The sequence below is a fragment of the Etheostoma spectabile genome, chromosome 3 (genome assembly GCF_008692095.1).
Source record: "Etheostoma spectabile isolate EspeVRDwgs_2016 chromosome 3, UIUC_Espe_1.0, whole genome shotgun sequence".
In the NCBI taxonomy this organism is placed as follows: domain Eukaryota; kingdom Metazoa; phylum Chordata; class Actinopteri; order Perciformes; family Percidae; genus Etheostoma; species Etheostoma spectabile.
Genome location: NC_045735.1, coordinates 33994969 through 34000952, shown reverse-complemented (window position 1 = coordinate 34000952; position 5984 = coordinate 33994969). Strand labels below are relative to the sequence as shown.

At 45.0% G+C, this 5984-nt stretch overlaps 1 protein-coding gene across 5 annotated transcripts in view; it reads right to left on the bottom strand.

Moving 5' to 3' along the window:
• Positions 1-5984, bottom strand: part of LOC116685754 (transcription factor 7-like 1-A) — a 25528-nt gene that overhangs the window by 6458 nt on the left and 13086 nt on the right. The gene's annotated exons all lie outside the window — the stretch shown is intronic.

Here is a 5984-nt window from a genome sequence, read left to right as displayed (position 1 = left end):
TATATGTTATACTGTTATATTCTTTTGTGTCAACACTGCAAAGGGATTGCTTTAATCTCGTTGCACAAGTACCGTGTACTTGTGTATAATGACATAAAGGCATTCTATTCTATTCTCCCGCTGGGAATAATTTTCTTATTTCTTTCATTCATTCGGACATGTGACACACATAACTCATTTGATTGTTGCTTTCATGGCTACGACTGAAATAGCATTAAAGACAGAAGTATTTCCTGTACAACCTGACACATTACTCAATTACTGAAGAGTCGATCAACACAATGAATTGGCAAAACTGTTTGATTCGAGTCAGTCTTTTATTTATGATTACAAATGTTTCTGTTTTCATGCTTCTGCAAATATTAAATTTGCACGTTTTCTCTTGTCGTGTTGTGATCGCTTGCTATTATCTAAATATTTTGGTGTTTAGACATCTTTTTTTTTTGTAAAGTTTTGCGGGGGGGGGGGGGGGGGGGTACCACTAATCCGAAGATAATATCGCAATGTCAGATCCACTACTCCTACTGTTGCTGCACTTTTGTTGTGTGTTGCGACGTTGTTCTGTGCATCTGTGTGCCTGTGCTTCTGTGCGTGTGTGTCTGTCCATCTCTGTGTTTGTGTGTGTGTTTGTCTGTGCTTGTGTGGTGTGCTTCGTGGTGTTTGGGCATCTGTGCGTGTGTGTGTCTGTGCTTTCTGTTTGGTTTGTGGTGTGTGGGCATCTGTGTGTGTGTGTGCCTATGCACTAGTCTGTGGTGTGTGTGTCTGTGCTTCTGTGCGTGTGTGTGTTGTCCTGTGCTTGTGTGCTTCCTGGGTGGAGGCGCTCCTCTGTGGGTGTGGGTGTGGTCAAATTAGAAGGCTTACGGTAATGTAGTGTGTGGTGGGGTGGTGTGTGTGTGTTGTGGTGTGGTTGTGTGCTTCCCCTGTAGATTTTGTAAAATGTGCGTCTGTGAGTATTGCGGGTGCATCGCTGTGGGCTTGGTGTGCTCCACCCCTGGGTGCTATCGGGTTGGTAGTGTGTGGGATGGATATGCACATCTGTGGATTTGGGTGCCTATGCCATCTATTTCCTGTGTTTGGTGTGTGCTGTGTGTGTGTGTGGTGTGTGTGCGTGCGCCTGTGGCTAAATATGTTCGTTTTTCTGGGTGTGGGAGTCTCTGTGTGGTGTGCGTGTGTGTGCTGTGCGTCTGTTGAGTTGTGTGTGGAGTGGTGGTGGGGGTTCTCACCAGGTTTCGTCGCGTAGCAGAGTGCCCTCTGATTTGTGCCCGTCCCGTTGACCGTTCGAATCCAGAGGCCCAACGAAACCGGCAAGGTACTGTGTACAGAGAGGGGGAAGGTTTCCAACAACACACACCACACTATTCCAAAACCAACATAAACCGTTCTAAGCCGTGTAATAGACACATGACCACGAGGCTTACATCTTTCACACCACCACCGGTGCAGTCCTTTTGTTTGTTGCAGTGGTTAAAGCAGCTGAGGCCCTCCACCATCCCCGCACCGCTGCTAACAGTTGACTAACACGGAGCTCAAACGCGGGTCCTCTCCCGCAAGTTTTTACATCTTTCTGCGACACTCCTACACTCCCAAACACACTTACGGCAGGAACCACGACTTACACAGAACAAAAAAGAAGATATGAGACTAACTTGCTGTGCTAAGAGGGTTGTTTTTAGATAATTAAAACCTGTTTATCCTAAGCTACTTACCTCGTACATGCCCGGTGCTAGCCCACTTGATTCATCTGAAACAGATGTAAGACTACTACTCCAGAGGCTAGTGTAACACTACCACTGCAGCATGTCCGTTAGCCCCTACCGGTGAGCCTACCGTTATCCCTTACCGTTTTAGCCATACGTAGCCTACCGTTTAATCCTACACACCGTTGCCTACCCGTTTCCCTACCGTTAGCCTAACCGTTTAGCCCTAGCAGCTTTGCTTAAAACAACCGGTTTTTTAAATGCCTGACAGCTCACACCTTGTCCCCTAATGTGTTGGCTTGTATTCCTTTTGGAAGGGTGCCCAATAGCCGGACCGTCAACATCCTGCAGCTAAAGACCAGAGGACACGAGCTTACCTTTGCGCCAACCCACAGGACTCAAAGGTCGTTCAGTGCACCTAGAAACTCAAGTATGGCGAAATAGTTTATTATTTACATCAAACTCTCGGCTGTAACCTAACCCTTGCACAAGATGGGGTCTTTAGTTTCCGCCTATGGGTTGTTGTTTTTTCCAAGTCCAGTTTTAGCACCCCCCGTAACTTGAAAAAAACCTCAACACCAACAAAACTATTATCTAATCCTTAAGTTCTGAGGTCCAAATGGAAATCATTAAGATTTTTGTTTTTTTGCTTTGCCTCAGAAAGGGTGTGTGGTGTGTGTGTGGTTTGTGTGGTGTGTTCCGTGTGCCGCGTAGTGCATGATGATCTCTGGGGGTCCTTCATAGTTTAGACAAGAACATAGTCCCCAAAGAGTTTGCCTTTGCCCCACCCCCGACCCCAACCACCGGGGTCCCGAAGCAAGCCGTTCCTGAGCCTGGGAGACCCTCCCACCACAACGACCCACAGGAATAAGGGTAGAGTAGGCCCTTTAGTTTGATCATTATTCAAACTGTGGTGACGCCAACAGACTCCACAATGTGACCTTTGACCCCAGAGCCAGAGGGCTAAGTCCCCAACGACCGGCGTGCAAAACCTCCTCCTCCTCCCTCCCTAACCCGTGACGTGTTTGGTATCCTTTAGAGCTCCCAATCTGAACCTCATTTACCAGGGATGATAAAAACCTGTTGGTTTACCAGAATACAGTGAAGCAATCTAAGAGGGCACTACGCTTTTTTTTTCTTATGGACCGATGTATCGTGTTTTGATATCTTCCTGATTAATCCCCCTTTGTAGTTGTTTTTGTCCATAAAACAAAAGACTAGAGTAATAAGTTGAACAAGTGAATCAAGTTAATCTTTTGCAGCTCTACCACCCTCTACTACGTTGAAAGTAAAACGATCCGGCGTTACTGAAAATAACCCCTATTATTTCACCAGCAATGTCCTCCGGGCTAATCCAGCTTGGCTCAGAGCAGATAGCCCCGCCCAGCCCCCCGCCGCCCCAGATTACCGATGCTTCCACGCGCTTCCGTATGTGTAACGTCGAGTCCAACCCCCAACACCGTGTAATTTTTAAAATTACCTTTTGCCCGCTAGTGACTTGGACCTGCCCGAACTACCAAGAGGCAATGAGTCTGCTTGTTATGTAATTTTCCTCACGTTGTTTTCCAAGAGTTTTTTTTAACCTGAGTCCAACAGGCAACGCCTCCATCATGGTAAGAAATGGGTATCTGAGCATCACGATCAGAAAAGTGATTTATTGCCAAGTAAGAACACACACAAGGGTTTTTGCCTTTTTGGGTTGTTTTCCTCACACACAGTAATTTATGCTCCCCTCTGAGGTTTCTTGACCCAATAAATTCATAAATTTACCTGTAAAAAACTACAGTTTATGATTTAGTGTTTACGATTTTGACAAACGTCTCAAAAAAAAGTGCAAAAAACGTAGAAAAAGTTGAAAACACTTTAAGAAACGCGGTCACAACGCAATGTTGATTTCAATTTTTGACGAAGAAAGGGTTAACAAGGGTTAAATGTTTTCGGGTTACGTAACTGCCGTACCACAAAGAGCCATTGTGTATCCTTGAAGGCCCACCATTTATTATCTTTCCTTTTTCCAACTTAATGGGACCATCTCCTAAAACGGATTCCACAGCATCACAAACTCCACGGGGTCCTTTAAGAACATCACCGCTTAAACAAGGAAACCCAGAATCGTCCCCATTCCAGCACATAAGCAAACGTGAGTCCAATCATGTCGATTGTAAAACTGCTACTATTACATTTTTCCCCCTCCATATTAGTCTTATCCAGCTCCATCCTCATTCTGCTTCAGACACCATGCACCCACCATCTGGCAACACCTCCCCGCTCCTTGCCAGTTTAAAAAAACCCAATGTAACTATTCTTTTAACCCGAATCCGTACACACACCACACACGCAACACACACACACACACACACACAGCACAGCAAGGTTTCACCTAACAGTACACCCTAGAAAGGAACACACCCCTTGGTTTCGTACCCACACACACACAAACACAACCACCCACACACACCACACCACACACTATCCATCCCGTCCCCCACTGGCTGAGGGCCTGCAGTAATCTCTGACTGTGAGCGCTAACCTTGGAATCCAGCTGTGTGGAATACCAGCGAAGTCATGCACCAGTCCTTACACACACAACACAGTCTTACACCACACACACACACACACACCCACCACACACACCACACACAGTCACACACACACACTCTCTCCGCTCGCACACACAGTTCCCACTACACACACACACACAAATCAGGGTTTTCCCCATTACTGAGGGAAGCATAAATCAGTGAGAGACAGAGGGGAAAGTTTTAGTACCTGCCTGCGGTTTGAAACGAAGCTCCTGCGGGTAGCGCAAACACGAGAGCCCATGTTCTAGCCAATAAGCTGAGGATGACCCGAAGCTCAGATTGACCGAGACGAGCCACCAACACGCAGGAAAGGCAAGACTCAGAACAGAACTGAAGCTTCAGAGTCCAACAAATCACATACATCCAAGAGTGTTTTGCCATTAAAAGTAAAACGAAGTAGAGTGTGTGCTCCTTCATCTCTTTCCGTTTCTACCCGCCTTTTTCAATTAAGACTTCGTACTGATCAAAATACTAAAAAATGAAATCCCCAACCCCCCCTTCGTGATGTGATTTTGTGTTTCGTGGCAACGTCACGGTGGGTTTTTGGGATTATTTTTATGTAAGTGGACACAAAAAGCCAGTGATTGCTGCCTGAAACCGCCAATTACTTTCATTACTGATCTGGTCTATTTTGAACACGTTGAATGCGAAGTTCATTTGTTTTTTTCCCGCGCCAAAGGAACACCTAATGCCCGTACTTTTGAATGTGAGTTCATCTGTGTCCTTTAACGCCCAAAAATACTTAACTGTCCAAGCGTTCATCATGGAATATCCTTGCTTACGACACACATGTGGAATGAGGCTGAACTCGAGTCCAAACCACGTTAAGACCTGAAGAATTAACTGGTGCGCAAACCCTCGTACTCGTACTTTGGTCGATTTCCCGTGGACAGATTCCTGCAAAACCCAATCACTTTTTGAAATCTCGTTTTAGTAGGGACGTGCCACAAAGTGTCCCCATAAATAATCAGTCAGCATATATAAATGGACTAAATATATCTGATGTCGACTAAGACAAAAAGCGACCGAGACAAGTACCGTGTACTTGTGTATAATGACAATAAAGGCATTCTATTCTATTCTACCGATGGAATAAGTTTCTTATTTCTTTCATTCATTCGGACATGGACACACATAACTCATTTGAGTGTTGCATATCAGGGCTACGACTGAAATATGAATGAAGACAGAAATATTTCCTGTACAACTGAAACAATTACTCAATTCACTGAAGAGTCGATCAACACCAAATGAATTGGCAACTGTTTGAATATCGAGTCAGTCTTTTATTTATGATTAAAAATGTTTCTGTTTTCAGCTTCTCAAATATTAGAATTTGCAGGTTTCTCTTGTCTTGTGTGATCGCTGCTATTAATCTAAATATGTTTGGTGTTAAGACATCTTTTTTTTTTGTAAAGGTTTTCGTTAACAACTAATAAGAAGATAGATAATCAGCAGATTGTCAGATGCCACTAATCCTACTGTGTGCTGCACTTTGTGTGTGTGTGTGCGACGTGTGAGTCTGTGCATCTGTGTGCCTGTGCTTCTGTGCGTGTGTGTCTGTCCATCTATGTGTGTGTGTGTGTGTGTGTCTGTGCTTGTGTGTTTGTGCTTCTGTGTGTGTGTGCATCTGTGCGTGTGTGTGTCTGTGCTTCTGTGTGTGTGTGTGTGTGTGTGCATCTGTGTGTGTGTGTGCCTATGCATC